We start from the raw sequence: 16840 nt of genomic DNA, 5'->3' as shown, positions 1-16840 counted from the left end.
CCAGCTGCCCAAGCCCAACTGCAAGCAAAGGGAAAAGTTCTCATGAGCAAAGAAAACAGCATTTGAATAAATGGAAATGAGGATGAGTTCACTGCCTCCTGCACCCAGAAATGTCCACTTACAAACCCAGAGGCAGCAGCAGGAGGTGAACCATCTCAGGAGCAGCATCCCAAGGTCGGGCTGCTTCACAGGGAGGCAGGAAGTGCTCTGCAGGCTGGAATTTCAGGTCACCAGCTGGAGGGTGGGACTGTGCTATAGTCTCAGAAAAATGCAGAGTCAGTGGGTTCCTCCAGGGTTGGTCATGATCTGTTCCAGTTCTGAGCAGTTCTGGGGTTTCCTGCCTCACAGCAGCTCATTGGATGTGTCTGTAGGTTAAAGGTCTAGAGAGACATCTTTTGTATGTCTTTATTTGGGTACAGAGCAGGGAGAGTGGCCCAGTCAGTCCTTCACTCCACTGTAACATAACTATGTTACTTGGAGATGATGAAGAAACATTTGCTATATTCTGTCTGTTTTCTTTGTTTGTTGGTGATTTGCTGTTGATTCAAGATCCAGATACAAAGGCTGACTGTGATGTTCTGCACTAGGAGTTGCTATACTTGGCTGACACTCTGTGCACAAGCAAAAGGGTAGTTTTGTGTTTTCTTCTACCAAATGCAAAGTAGGTTTTTACTTGGGTAATTACATTTCATTTAACTCCAAAGAAAAAGAACTTAATTGAAATTGTTGACAGTCTTTGTAAAGTTTTGTCTCCTTGTGTATCCTAGGTTACAGCTTAAGTATATACAGCTTGAGACAGCTATGATTAACATTCAATGATAGCATTAACATTCAAGACTAATGTTATGCCAGGCCAGGCATGGTGGTGCACGTCTTTAATCCCAGTACTTGGGAGGCAGAGGTAGGCAGATTTCTGAGTTTGAGGCCAGCCTGGACTACAGAGTGAGTTCCAGAACAGCCAGGGCTACACAGAGAAACCCTGTCTCAAAAAAAAAAAAAAAAAAAAAAAGACTAAGGTTATAAGGTTGCCATTAGTGGGTCACAGCCATTGGGGATTTCTTAGGCATTTGACAAACCTTGTTACCTGCTTTGACTTAACCTTATCTTCAGCTGTATGAAGTGAGAACTGTGTTCTTGTCCATTTGACAAAAAGAGACAGGAGGAAAAGAGAAGCAAAATTCAACACAATTCTATCCTGTCCCGCGGGATTCAGTTATTCGTGGGTGAGAGAGGGACTGCAAACCTGGAAGGAAATGGGAGGAAGGGAAGGAGAGGCAGGAGACCAAGAAGGGTACCTATCAAGGTCTCGTTTATTATGCTAAGGTGCCTTCTTTGTAAAGCATACATCCCGGGAATAGGGGAGGGGTCGATGGGGAATTTTACAAAGAACAAAGAAGCGGGCATCTGCTGACATGGGGGCCCGAAGTCAGGCGCCAGGTAGCGGGCACTCTGCATCTTATCTCTGGAACATAGATCCTCCTTGACAGCCTTGGGGGTCAGGCTGGGCTCAGGCAAAACTCGTGTCCTTGGATGGCATGGGAGTTTAGGAAGAGATAGGGAAGAGGGACTATAATTCAGCTTTTACAGCCTCAGGTGCCAGGAAGGGAATACGGAGGAGGGAGTGATAACCAGCTCCTAGCACAAGGCCATTTGGGAGATTGTGTTAGGGAGATTGTGAAGGGCTCGCTTTCTCACGGGATGGTCTCTGACACAATTCAATAACACAGGACCCTTAAGTGTGATGATTCAGATAAAGAAAAAAAGAGTCCATGAAGATACCAGACATTTACATTTTCTTCATCTTTTACTCTACTTATTTATGGACAGAAGTATAGTTCCACTCACATCACCCACATGTATTGTGCAATTGCTGCTAAGGAAAAGAAATCAGCTTGTCAAAGGGATATTTGACTCTGCATGGTTTTTGCAGCAGGACTCACATGAGCCAAGCTTTGGATGAGTTTTGTTTTCTAACCACGGATGAATGGATAAAGAAAGCATGAGGTGTGGGTGGGAGTATGTGTGCACATGTATGGGTGCAGTTATATATCCTGTATAGTTTATCTTCCATATTTCTCCAACACAGTTATACATTGGTACCAGCAAAAAACAAATCAACAGATTGAGTATCTAATACATGTCTGGACAAAATACAATCAACACCACTTAGGAGGGAAGAAAAAGAAAGTTGAAGCAGAGAATTGGAGTAGCTGTCCACAGTGTTTATAGTCTGCTGAGGAACATTATACATTACTCCCAATGCCTAACTGGGCCTTGTTCCTCCAACCACACTATCCCCATTCCTTTCTCAGTCATTATTTTATTCTCTACATATCTGACACCAATTATCGAGCATCCATACAAAAATAAGATGTGAATGCCTCTTATAACAGGAATGAATATACGTGACATACACCACTTTCTGTGCCTCACTGATTTCATGCAACACAGGTATCTTTCCATATTAGTATTATTGTTACAAATAATACTATTTGCTCCTTTGTGACAGGTAAATAATATCCAACTGCACCCATACGTGTGCTCACATATTCTCACCCACACCTCAAGCTTTCTTTATCCATTCATCCCTGGTAAGAAAACAAAGCTGATCCAAAGCTTGGCTCATGTGAGTCCTGCTGCAAAAACCATGCAGAGTCAAATATCTCTTTGACAAGCTGATTTCTTTTCCTTAGGGGCCCATGCACAGTATGTGTGGGTGACATGAGTGGAACTATACTTCAGTCCATAAATAAGTAGAGTAAAAGATGAAGAAAATGTAAATGTCCGGTATCTCCATGGACTCTTTTTTTCCTTATCTGGATCATTACACTTAAGAGTTCTGTGTTATTGAATGGTGTTGAATTTTACTTTTCTTTTCCTATGTCTCCACTTGTCAAAGGGGGAAGAACACAGAACCCACTTCAAACAGCGGCAGATAAGGTTAAGTCAAAGCAGGTAATGAGGCTTGTCAAATGCCTAAGAAATCCCCAATGGCTGTGACACACTAATGGCAACCTTATTCTTTTTTTTTTTTTTTCTAGACAAGGTTTCTCTGTATAGCCCATGGACTCTGCGTTTTCCTGAGACAACAGGACAGCCCCACCCTCCAGCTGGTGACCTGAAATTCCAGCCTGCAGAGCACTTCCTGCCTCCCTGTGAAACAGCCCTGACCATTGAGATGCTGCTCCTGAGATGGTTCACCTCCTGCTGCTGCCTCTGGGTTTGTAAGTGGACATTTCTGGGTGCAGGAGGCAGTGAACTCATCCTCATTTCCATTTATTCAAATGCTGTTTTCTTTGCTCATGAGAACTTTTCCCTTTGCTTGCAGTTGGGCTTGGGCAGCTGGAGCAAACTGAAGTATCGGTCACCAGAGCGACAGATGAGAGTGCGCAAATATCCTGTATAGCTTCTCTTCCATATTTCTCCACACAGTTATACATTGGTACCGGCAAAAAACAAATCAACAGTTTGAGTATCTAATACATGTCTTGACAAACTACAATCAAAGACCCTTAGGAGGAAAGTACAGAAAAATTGAAGCAAGTAAAGATTTTCAAACTTCTACCTCAATCTTGAAAATAAATTACTTGAAGAAAGAAGATGAAGCCACTTTCTACTGTGCAGTCTGGATAAACACAACATTAGAGCTTCTAGACTAGCCTGCATAAGAACCAGCCCCATCTGTGCCCACCCACATCCTCTTGGCAAACACAGCCACTTGATGCTCAGCCAGGGGCCACCAGAGCCTTAAATGCTCACAGCACTTTTAGGGCTTCCAGGGAACATCTTGGGTTCTATTTCCCCAGTGAGGTCTTAGGTCCTGCAGGTTACCAACTAAAGACAGAATAGCCTTCACACTAACTCAGTGAGGGTATCTAAGAGCTATTCAAATAAAGGCCAGGGAGCTCAAAATGTGATATGGTCTTTTGTTAATTCTCTGCACAGAGCTTTGCAGCAACTGAATGGCTTAGAATTAAGTCAGGACAGGGTTAAAGATGAGGAGAGACAGGAAGCCCACAGGGATATTTACTGCTACAGTTTCCCAGTACCTTTATACACACTGGGGATTTTCAGAGATTACAGGATCTCTCTATAGTTTATAATGAAGAAAACTAGTGACCATTGCATCACTAACTAAATAATCAGCTCAATGGGAAAATATTAGAGACCAATGTACAGGTTTCGTGAGGCAGGTCAGTATAACAAAACTTGGTCCACACCCTGGACTCATGGCTTTTACTTTAGTGACCTGCATGGAGAGTCATGAACTCAGAGCAAGAACATCAGGGAGGGGATGCAGTGGGTCACAGAACAAATTAAAACAAAAACAAAACAAAAACAAGAAATGAAAAAAAACCATGCTGTAGTTGCTGGACTGCTTAGGAAGGGGGAGGTTTTAGATGAGGTGAATAAGAAAGAGGCAGGCGAGTTAGTGTGACCATATTATGTATGTTATGGGTGCATGAAATAATAAATTAACAAAAAAGGGAAGAAATCTCCCTGCACCTCACAAAACAACAATATAATAAACAATCTTTGACAATTGTGATTATTCTGAGTTTAGAGTAGGATGATTGAGTACATCCAAGAAATAATGTGTCAAAATGCTAAAAGTTCCTGTCCCATGTCCTTGGAATCTACTTTCTGTGGACTGAAGTTCCCAGAGGAGAGCTGTCTGTTAGAACATCCATGATGGTGAAGAATTGAAGTGTTGTGGTCTTGATGCCAAAGCATCCTTAACGATCACTAATCAGTTAATCACTTTTAATTGTCCTTGTTTGTGTTTAATGGGCATTTTTATGACTAATTGATAAATCCTTTTGGAATATGTCAACAGGCCACTAGCTGGCACTGACCCAAAGGCTAAGCATGATGTGAGATATTATCTGATGACTTTGGTAGAGGTTCCCCATTTTGCTATAATCTATCTACCTGATATTTTCACCAAAGTATTTGAAAAGTACCATGATTCATGACTTCCTTTTGTTTGATTACTACAAAAACATTAAACTGTTTCCAGGTTGGAACATAGCATTCGTTATAAACTCAGTCCATTATTCTGGAAAATGAACATATATTGTTCCCTCTAAAAATCTCCTCTCCTTTTACCCATTAAAGTTAGAGTTATATTTTGGAATAATACATATAATTAATCTAATCATGCAATTAGTGTAGAAAAATTCTAATTTCAGAAAGTATCCTTAGGTAGATGTTGTGCTGATCACCTTTCGGAGGCTGTAGCAGGAAGAGCATGACATTGAGGGTAGCCTGGGCAACACTACTTCAGAGGAGGAGAGAGAGGGAGAGGCAGATAGAGACCGACAGGTAGAGAGAGAGAGAGACAGAGAGGCACAGAGACAGACAGAGAGAGACACAGAGATAGGTCAGGAGAAGGCAAATCAGAAGAAAGGAGGTGTTTTTCTATATTACTGATACTCTTAGTATTAATGATAGAGGTAAGTTATAACATGGGACTATCCTTAGTATAGGTAAATTTTATTCTATGGTTTTATTTAAGATATTTCCATGTCTTTGCCCTAGAATTCTCCTCATTCTCCTACCTCTTAACTTACAGATTTGCTCTTTTCGTATGTCCCAAAAGACTCAAATGTTGCATCCCTGTGCTTCTTAAGATTTATTATGCTTTGAATGATCCGACTTCTCTAGCTTGTCTTCAATCACTGGTATCCTAATGTGCCCATGATTATTCTACTGATGAGACTTTCCACTTAGTTTTTTATTTGACTTATAAAGTTTTTACTTCAAGTATCATTTTAGCGTGACTTTTCTTCCATATCTCTATATTTGATTCAATTCTATTTTCATATTCTCAATTGTCTTTTGATATTTCATTTGCTTGTTCTCTCTGAGCATTTATCCAGGCATTTTATTCTTATCCTCTTTGCATCCATCTGGAAATGAGTTCATGTTCTCTTTGAAAATATTTGTATTTTTCTGGAAAATATCTATAATTAAAAAAAAATATTTTCCTGAAGTTTTGTCTAAATTGCTCTAACTGGGGATTACATGTTTAGTAATTTAGGAGGAAACATAGTCTGTGATTGTGACAGAGCTCATGTTTTAAGATTGGTCTTGCCACATGGAGGCAATTTGCTGGTTTGGTCTTTGGTGTGAGTTTCTCACCTACTTTTACTGAGTAGGTGTTTTGATATCTCCCTGTTGTTCTCTGGGCTTAGATAGTTGTATTGACAATGCTTGAATCTGTGGCATGGAAGTACTCCATACTGATCTATGAGTATGAAAGCTGTACTGACACCAGCACACTTGGGAAGTGCATGACCTCTGACCTCACCAGTTGTTGTTCTGCTTGAGCTGGCATACAAGGAATAGGGACCTACAATGTTAGGGGTGCTGCCTCTAGGTCTTAGGGAGCAAACAGGCTCCTGTGGTAGTGGGGGTTGAGAATGCCAGAGGTTGGTGGTATGGTCTTCTGTCTGACAATTGGGCAGGTATTCTGGAGGGTCCTGTACATGAGGCTGGAATTTGGATTAGTTAAGATGTACGCAATTTTTTTTTATCATTCCCTATTTGTCAGTACTACCTAAATGAATCTTTGTTACATATCCATTCCCTGAAATTGTCTGTTTGGCTTTGGTTAAATTACATATCTTTGTTTTCATTTTCCTAATTTGCAGTGGAGAATATGATAGTAACTTTATTGAACTGTTGAAAGGTATCACAAATAATCCAAATAAAGTTTTTGTAATACCTATACTCATCCATCATTAAATAATTGATGTTATTGATTAAGGATGGTCTGGATTATTAGCACAAATTAGTGTGTGAAATTATTAGACAACTAACTATATAGGGCTGACTAAGATAAGCAGGTTGTTTTTAATGCATATTACAATGGTACAAGGACATTCCATCTTTAAGTTAGCCATGAAAGGGCAACACTCAACAGCCAAAGAAAGTCTGCAGCAGGTTACTTTGTCTGGATAATTAGAAGTATGAAGTTGGGGTGGACATAAATTCTCCCTGTCTGTGATAGCCTACCACCAAATATTCCAGGTAAAATATAGTGTGAGCAACAATGTTAGTAAAGTTTTTCACAGAAGTAATTTCAAACGTAAGTGTCAGGGAATATGTATCTTCTATCTATCTCTTAACTATCCTATATTAGAGCAAAACAAAACTAAGTTTTATAATGATGAAAGCCTAAGTCAATCCCTAAAGCCCTCATAAGAATTCAGGAATGGTGATACACACTTTTAATCTCAGTCTGGATGAGGTTAATGTGCATATTCTTGGTGCTCACTGGCCAGTCATCCTAGCTTATTTAGTGAGTTCAAGATCACTGAGAGTGGACAGTGCCTGAAAGCCAACACTTGGGCTTGCCTCTATGTGGGCATGCACACGTGCTCAAATGTACAGTCACTGACTAATAATACCTTATTCATGGTCTCTAGTGATACTGATATGCCAAATCCCCCTGCAGAGAGCCTAGCTCTGCAGCCCAGATGTATGTGAACATCTGGGAAAGGCCTGACAAACTTGAGTGCTATGCTAACCTTCCAAGTATAAAACTTTATCTCAAGGTGGCATCAATTTATTTGTTTGCTGAAAATAAACATCTCATCAGTTTGACACCTGTTTACATGTCTCTTTACATGTGACTATTCACGTTCTTTCCTCATTTTCTACTGTGCAGTAATACTAGCAAACATAGCACTCTTAGTGCATTTCTGTAAGCAGAGATAATAAGCCAAGTGTTCTACATGCAGTAGCTGGATGAGAGGCCAGTGTTTGTGACACACCTTTTCTAATGGACACTTACCAAGTCAGAACAACATTTGAATCAATAATATCTAACTTTAACACTGAAAAGGCTGTTTATAATCAGCCTCCTCTAAATGGTAGGTTCTCTGGAAAGGAAGCAGAGCGAGGAAGCAGAGTTTTGGAACTACTCATGAACAAGACTCAGAGATAACTCCTTGATGGTCCTGGATTGATAAGACTTCAGTACAAATTCCTGGCTCAGCTTTCCAGACATGGAACTTTTTCTTTTCTTTTCTTTTCTTTTCTTTTCTTTTCTTTTCTTTTCTTTTCTTTTCTTTTCTTTTCTTTTCTTTTCTTTTCTTTTCGTTTCTCTTCTCTTCTCTTCTCTTCTCTTCTCTTCTCTTCTCTTCTCTTCTCTTCTCTTCTCTTCTCTTCTCTTCCTTCCCTTCCCTTCCCTTCCCTTCCTTTCCCTTTCTTTTCTTTTCTTTTCCTTTCTTTTCTGGGTAGAAGTCTAAAGTTGGGGTGGAAGTAAATTCTCCATGTCTAAAATAGCCTACCACCAAATATTCCAGGTGAAATGTAGTGTGAGCAAGAATGTTAGTAAAGAGTTGCCTGAAAGAAATTTCAAATGTAGATGTCAGGGACTATGTATCTTCTATCACATTTTTTATTAGATATTTTCTTCATTTATAACTCAAATGCTATCCCAAAAGTCCCTGATATCCTCTCCCCACCCTGCTCCCCAACCCACCCATACCACTTCCTTGCCCAGGCATTCCCCTGTACTGGGGCATATGATCTTTGCAATACCAAGAGCCTCTCCTCCTATTGATGGCCTACTATGACATCCTCTGCTACAAATGCAACTAGAGACACAGCACCGGGGCGGGGGGAGGTTCTGATTAGTTCATATTGTTGTTCCTCCTTTGGGTTGCAGACCTCTTTAGCTCCTTGGGTACTTCTCTAGCTTCTTCATTAGGGGTCCCGTGTTCCATCCAACAAATGACTGTGAGCATCCACTTCTGTATTTGCCAGACACTGGCATAGCTGCACAAGAGACAGCTATATCAGGGTCCTGTCAGAAAAATCTTTCTGGCATATGCAATAGGGTCTGGGTTTGCTGATTGTATATGGGATGGATCCCCAGGATGGGCTGTCTCTGGATCGGCCTTCCCTCAATCTCAGTTCCTAATTTTGTCTCTGTAACTCCTTCCATGGGTATTTTGTCCCCATTCTAAGAAGGAGCAAAGAATCCACAGGTTGGTCTTCCTTCTTCTTGAGTTTCATGTGTTTTGCAAATTGCATCTTGGGTATTCTAATTTTCTGAGCGAATATCCACTTATCAGTGAGTGCATATCATGTATGTTCTTTTGTGATTGGGTTACCTCACTCAGATTGAAATCCTCCAGATGAAATCATCCATCCATTTACCTAAGAATTTAATGAATTCATTGTTTTTAATTGCTGAGTAGTACTCTATTAGGTAAATGTTCCACATTTTCTGTATCCATTCCTCTGTTGAGGGACATCTGGGTTCTTTCTAGGTTCTAGCTATTATAAATGAGGTTGCTATGAACATATTGGAGTATGTGTCTTTATTACAAGTAGGAACATCTAGGTATATGCCCAAGAGACAAATTTCTGGATCATCCGGTAGTACTGTGTCCAATTTTCTGAGGATCCACAAGACTGATATCCAGAGTGGTTGTACCAGCTTGCAATCCTACCAGCAATGGAGGAGTGTTCCTCTTTCTCCACATCCTTACCAGCATCTGCTGTTACCTAAGTTTTTGGTTTTTTTTTTTTTTATCTTAGTTATTCTGACTGGTGTGAGTTGGAATCACGGGGTTGTTTTGATTTGCATTTCCCTGATGACTAAGGTTGTTAAACATTTTTAAATGCTTCTCAGCCATTCAGTATTCCTCAGTTGAAAATTCTTTGTTTAGCTCTGTACCCCATTTTTTAATACTGCTATTTTATTTTCTGGAGTGTGTCTCCTTATGTTTTATATATATATATATTGGTTATTATTCCCCTATGTGTTTTAGGATTGGTAAAGATACTTTCCCAATCTGTTGGTGGCCTTTTTGTCTTATTGATAGTGTCTTTTGCCTTACAGAAGCTTTGCAATGTTATGAAGTCCCATTTGTTGATTCTCAATCTTACAGCCCAAGCCACTGCTGTTCTGTTCAGGAATTTTTCCACTGTGCTCATATCTTCAAGGCATTTCCCCACTATCTCTTCTATAAGTTTCAGTGTCTCTGGTTTTATGTGGAGTTCCTTGATCCACCTAGTTCATTGATCCACCTAGACTTGAGCTTAGTAAAAGGAAATATGAATGGATCAATTGGCATTCTTCTACATGCTAACCTCCAGTTAAGCCAGCACCATTTGTTGAAAAGGCTGTCTTTTTTCCACTGGGTGGTTTTAGCTCCCTTGTCAAAGTTCAAGAGACCATAGATGTGTGGGTTCATTTCTGGGTCTTCAATTCTATTCCATTTGTCTACCTGTCTGTTGCTGTACCAGTACCATGCAGTTTTTATAACAATTGCTCTATAGTACACCTTTAGGTCAGGCATGGTGATTCCACCAGAGGTTCTTTTATCCTTGAGAAGAGTTTTTGCTATCCTAGGTTTTTTGTTATTCCAGATGAATTTGCAGATTTCTCTTTCTAATTCGTTGAAGAATTGAGTTGGAATTTTGATGGGGATTGCATTGAATCTGTATATTGCTTTTGGCAAGATAGCCATTTTTACTATATTGATCCTGCCAATCCATGCGCATGGGAGATCTTTCCATCTTCTGAGATCTTCTTTAATTTCTTTCTTCAGAGACTTGAAGTTCTTATCATACAGATCTTTCACTTCCTTAGTTAGAGTCACACCAAGGTATTTTATAATATTTGTGACTATTGAGAAGGGTGTTGTTTCCCTAATTTCTTTCTCAGCCTGTTTATTCTTTGTGTAGAGAAAGGCCATTGGCTTGTTTGAGTTAATTTTATATCCAGCTACTTCACCGAAGCTGTTTATCAGGCTTAGGAGTTCTCTGGTGGAATTTTTAGGGTCACTTATGTATACAATCATATCATCTTCAAAAAGTGATGTTTTGACTTCTTCCTTTCCAATTTGTATCCCCTTGATCTCCTTTTGTTGTCAAATTGCTCTGGCTAGGACTTCAAGTACAATGTTGAATAGATAGGGAGAAAGTGGGCAGCCTTGTGTAGTCCCTGATTTTGGTGGGATTGCTTCCAGCTTCTCACCATTTACTTTGATGTTGGCTACTGGTTTGCAGTAGATTGCTTTTATCATGTTTAGGTATGGGCCTTGAATTCCTGATATTTCCAAGACTTTCATCATGAATGGGTGTTGGATTTTGTCAAATGTTTCACCGAATTTAAGGAGATAATCATGTGGTTTTTGTCTTTGAGTTTGTTTATACAATGGATTTCATTTATGGATTTCCGTATATTAAACCATCCCTGCATCCCTGGAATAAATCCTACTTGGTCAGGATGGATGATTGTTTTGTTGTGTTCTTGGATTCGGTTAGCGAGAATTTTATTGAGTATTTTTGCATCGATATTCATGAGGGAAATTGGTCTGAAGTTCTCTATCTTTGTTGGATCCTTCTGTGGGTTAGGTATCAGAGTAATTAGAGTACCTTCTACTTCTATTTTGTGGAATAGTTTGTGCAGAATTATAATTAGATCTTCTTTGAAGGTCTGATAGAACTCTGCACTAAACCCATCTGGTCTTGGGCTTTTTTTTTTTTTGGTTGTGAGACTATTAATGACTGCTTCTATTTCTTTAGGGGATATGGGACTGTTTAGATCATTTCATTGATCCTGATTTAACTTTGGTACCTGGTATCTGACTAGAAATTTGTTCGTTTCGTCCAGGTTTTCCAGTTTTGTTGAGTATAGCCTTTTGTAGAATGATCTAATGGTGTTTTGGATTTCTTCAGGATCTGTTCTTATGTCTCCCTTTTCATTTCTGATTTTGTTAATTAGGATGCTTTCCCTGTGCCCTCTAGTGAGTCTGGCTAAGGGTTTATCTATCTTGTTGATTTTCCCAAAGAACCAGCTCCTCCTTTGGTTGATTCTTTGAATAGTTCTTGTTTCCACTTGGTTGATTTCGCCCCTGAGTTTGATTATTTCCTGCCGTCTACTCCTCTTGGGTGAATTTGCTTCCTTTTTTCTAGAGCTTTTAGGTGGTTGTCAAGCTGCTAGTGTGTGCTCTCTCTAGTTTCTTTCTGGAGGCACTTAGAGCTGTGAGTTTCCCTCTTAGAAATGCTTTCATTGTGTTCCATAAGTATGGGTATGTTGTGGCTTCATTTTCATCAAACTCTAAAAAGTCATTAATTTCTTTCTTTATTCCTTCCTTGACCAAGCTATCATTGAGAAGAGTGTTGTTCAGTTTCCACATGAATGTTAGCTTTCCATTATTTATGTTGTTATTGAAGATCAGCCTTAGTCCATGGTGGTCTTATAGGATGCACGGGACAATTTCAATATTTTTGTATCTGTTGAGGCCTGTTTTTTGACCAATTATATGGTCAATTTTGGAGAAGGTACCATGATGTGCTGAGAAGAAGGTATATTCTTTTGTTTTAGGATAAAATGTTCTGTAGATATCTGTTAAGTCCATTTGTTTCATTACTTTTGTTAGTTTCACTGTGTCCCTGTTTAGTTTCTGTTTCCACGATCTGTCCATTGATGAAAGTGGTGTGTTGAAGTCTCCCACTATTATTGTGTGAGGTACAATGTGTGCTTTGAGCTTTACAAAAGTGTCTTTAATGAATGTGGATGCCCTTGTATTTGGAGCATAGATATTCAGAATTGAGAGTTCCTCTTGGAGGATTTTACCTTTGATGAGTATGAAGTGTCCCTCCTTGTCTTTTTTGATAACTTTGGGTTGGAAGTCGATTTTATTCCATATTAGAATGGCTACTCCAGCTTGTTTCTTCATACCATTTGCTTGGAAAATTGTTTCCATCCTTTCACTCTGAGGTTGTGTCTGTCTTTTTCCCTAAGATGGGTTTCCTGTAAGCAGCAGAATGTTGGGTCCTATTTGTGTAGCCAGTCTGTTAGTCTATGTCTTTTTATTGGGGAATTGAGTCCATTGATATTAAGAGATATTAAGGAAAAGTAATTGTTGCTTCCTATTATTTTTGGTGTTAGAGTTGGCATTCTGTTCTTGTGGCTGTCTTCTTTTCAGTTTGTTGAGAGATTACTTTCTTGCTTTTTCTAGGGTGTGGTTTCCGTCCTTGTATTGGTTTTTTTTTTCTTTGTTATTATCCTTTGAAGGGCTGGATTTGTGGAAAGTTAATTTATGAATTTGGTTTTGTGGTAGAATACTTTGGTTTCTCCATCTATGGTAATTGAGAGTTTGGCTGGGTATAGTAGCCTGGGCTGACATTTGTGTTCTCTTAGCATCTGTATAACATCTGTCCAGGCTCTTCTGGCTTTCATAGTCTCTGGTGAAAAGTCTGGTGTAATTCTGATAGGCCTGCCTTTATATGTTACTTGACCTTATTCCCTTACTGCTTTTAATATTCTATCTTTATTTAGTGCATTTGTTGTTCTGATTATTATGTGTTGGGAGGAATTTCTTTTCTGGTCCAGTCTATTTGGAGTTCTGTAGGCTTCTTGTATGTTCACGGGCATCTCTTTCTTTAGGTTTGGGAAGTTTTCTTTGATAATTTTGTTGAAGATATTTGCTGGCCCTTTAAGTTGAAAATCTTCATTCTCATCTACTCCTATTATCCATAGGTTTGGTCTTTTCATTGTGTCCTGTATTTCCTGGATGATTTAAGTTAGGATCTTTTCTGTATTTTGTATTTTCTTTGATTGTTGTGCCGATGTTCTCTATGGAATCTTCTGCACCTGAGATTCTCTCTTCCATCTCTTGTATTCTGTTGCTGATGCTTGCATCTATGATTCCAGATTTCTTTCCTAGGGTTTCTATCTCCAGTGTTGCCTCACTTTGGGTTTTCTTTATTGTGTCTACTTCCCTTTTTATGTCTTGGATGGTTTTATTCAATTCCATCACCTGTTTGGTCGTGTCTTCCTGCAATTCTTTTAGGGATTTTTGTGCTTCCTCTTTAAGGTCTTCTACCTGTTTAGCAGTGTTCTCCTGTATTTCTTTAAGTGAGTTATTAAAGTCCTTCTTGATGTCCTCTACCATCATCATTAGATATGCTTTTAAATCAGGGACTATCTTTTTGGGTGTGTTGGGGTGCCCAGGACTGAGTGGGGTTTGAGTGCTGGGTTCTGATGATTGTGAGTGGTCTTGGTTTCTGTTAGTAAGATTCTTACATTTGCCTTTCACAATCTGTTAATCTCTGGACTTAGTTGTTGTAGTTGTCTCTGGTTAGAGCTTGTTCCTCAGGTGATTTTGTTAGCCTCTATCAGCAGACCTGGGAGACTAGCTCTCTCCTTAGTTTCAGTGTTCAGAGTACTCTCTGCAGGCTAGCTCTCCTCTTGCAGGGAAGTTGCCCAGATATCTGGTGTTCGAACCTGCCTCCTGGCAGAAGTTGTGATCCACTCACAGAGGTCTTAAGATCCCATGGAGGGTCCTATGGGTACCTTGCAGGTGTCCTCAGACTCCGCGCCCAAGCTACCCTGGTGCTGGCGTGGACCGGGAGGCCAGTTGTCTCTTAAACAAATAATGGATATAGAGAATGTGGTTCATTTACACAATGAAATACTATAGACCTATTAAAAATAAGGAAATCATTTATTTTGAAAGTGTAGCAGATAGAGATGTAAAAGCAGAGGGACCTCAATGGCAGAGGGGAAGGGAACAGGAATGGGGAGGCAGGATCAGATGTGGGGAGAGACAAGAGAGAGGCCCAGTAGAATGAATGGAAATCTGCAGCTGCCAGGAGTGTCAGGGGAGAAAATCTAGGAAGTCCCAGAGAACCTGGGATGGGGGACAGTCCCAGGAGAAAATGCAGATGACCTTACCCAAGATGCCTAGCCATGAGGACCTGGAACCTGAAGAGGCCACCTTCTGTAACAAGGTAAGATCCCCAGTTGAGTGATAATGACATCAGCCCACCTGCAAGATTTTCAACCCAAAATTTGTCCCATTGAAAAAGAAATACAGGGAAAGGATGGAGCAGAGACTGGAGAAGGCCAACCAAAATCAAGCCCTTCTTGAGACCCATCCCATGGGCAAGTTCCAAGCTCTGACATTACTAGCGATACTCCATTATGCTTGCAGACAGGAGTCTAGCATGGCTGTCCTCTGAGAGGCTGTACCTAGCAGATGCAGATATCAACAGCCAAACATTGGGTGGAGCTTGGGGACCCTTGTGGAAGAATTGGGGCAAGGATTGAAGGCCCTAAAGGGGATAAGAACACTATAGGAAGACTAACAAATTCAACTAAACTAGACTCCTGGGACCTCTCAGATAATAAGCCTCCAACAAAAGGGCATACATGGGATGGCACATATGTAACAGACAGAAATCCAGTCTTCATGTGGGTCCCCCAGTAACTAGAGCAGAGAGTCTCCCCTAAAGCTACAGCCTGACTGTAGTATCCATTCCCCCCAACAGGGTTGCCTTGACTGGGCTTCAAGCAAGAGGATGTGTCCCAGTCCTTCAGAGACTTGGTGCACCAGGGTTGGGGGATACCTAAGGAGGTCCCACCTTCTCAGAGGAGAAGGCAGGGAGGTAAAGAGGTGCTGTGAGGAAGGACTGAGAGTATGTGCAGCATTTAGGCTATACATACATACATACATACATACATACATACATACGAGAAATCCTTAGTATTAAAAATTATGAAATTGAATTTAGATCTACTTCCTGATGCTCCTGAACTGGCTCGACCTCTCCAGGCCCTGTTCCTGGCCTCTAAACAGAGTCATGGCTATGTCTGCGCTAGGAAACAGATGCCATGACTGGGAACTGACAGTAGGCAGGAGCCTTGTGTGGCTGATTACACTGGTCAATTGCAGCAGACATGTCTCTTGTGCTGTAAACTCTCTTAGCATCTTCCTGCTGGAGTCCACCTGGCAGCCCAGAGCCTCAGGGAGTGCTGGGGGCAGAGAGATGGAAAGGCTCTGCTGTGGCTAAAAGCAGTTTTACTTTCTCGAGCTTCTTTTGGTTATCTGCTCTGTCTATGTAGTTGCTTCCTGGAAAATGGTTAAAGTCCAACCTCCTCTGTTTGGGGCAGCACAAAATGTTGCTAAGACGTTAGAAGACAACATAGGAGCAGTTAAATCACAGCCAGTTTTTGCTCGCTTTCAAAACACCACAGCTATTAGACAGAAAACCTCCTGTACTGGAAGTGGTCCTAAAACAGCCTCTGTGCTGACAGACACTGGGCTTGCTATGGTTGCTGCTCATCATGCTCAGCTGAGCTTGGAATCTGCTTCCCAGAGCTGCGTAGACACTGGACCCAAGAAAGGAACAGAGGAGAGATGTGTTCCAGTATCATGTTATCATTCCATCAGAAGTTTTTTCTCTAGTACTTGATATGTGTTCAAGTAGCTTTTTGCTTCATTTTTTAAGTGGATTTAAGAAAGGAACAAAGCTGTGTCCTGAACAAAGTAGCATAGGAGAATGAAGGTGTGAGCAAGAGCAATGTGCTATAGGAAGTCACAGAAACAGATAACCAAGGACAGCTGTGCTAATTGCCATTCACTCAACAGCATCCACCCCAGGAGGAAAATGGTATCAGAGTCCTCTGAGAAAGGCTTAATAGAAAATATTAACAGAAGTATCAAGAGACAAAATATCCCTAAGCTGTGTTGCACAGGCTAGGTACAAAGTAGGCAGTGGGCACTTGACCTTATTTTTCTAGTTCCAAAATAACTATTAGTATAAATGAAACATTTGAGCCATGTTTTCAGAGTATTAAAACATGACACATTTGAATCAGATACTGTGATAATCCTGTCTGTAATTAGGGCTAACTTCTACAATGGATTGGATGCTTATTCAGAGAACTGGCTTCCTTTACTGTCTTTGTCATAATTTTAGGGAACAAGCTGTCAACTCAGCTTAAATCATTATGATGAAGCCTTTCTTAACCCTAGCTGATGGTTCAGAGTACATGCACCTTTATTACGGAGACAGGAAAATA

Source organism: Mus caroli, unplaced genomic scaffold (assembly GCF_978045245.1).
Source record: "Mus caroli unplaced genomic scaffold, Mus_caroli_1 scaffold_15, whole genome shotgun sequence".
In the NCBI taxonomy this organism is placed as follows: domain Eukaryota; kingdom Metazoa; phylum Chordata; class Mammalia; order Rodentia; family Muridae; genus Mus; species Mus caroli.
This window is presented reverse-complemented; position numbering follows the sequence as displayed.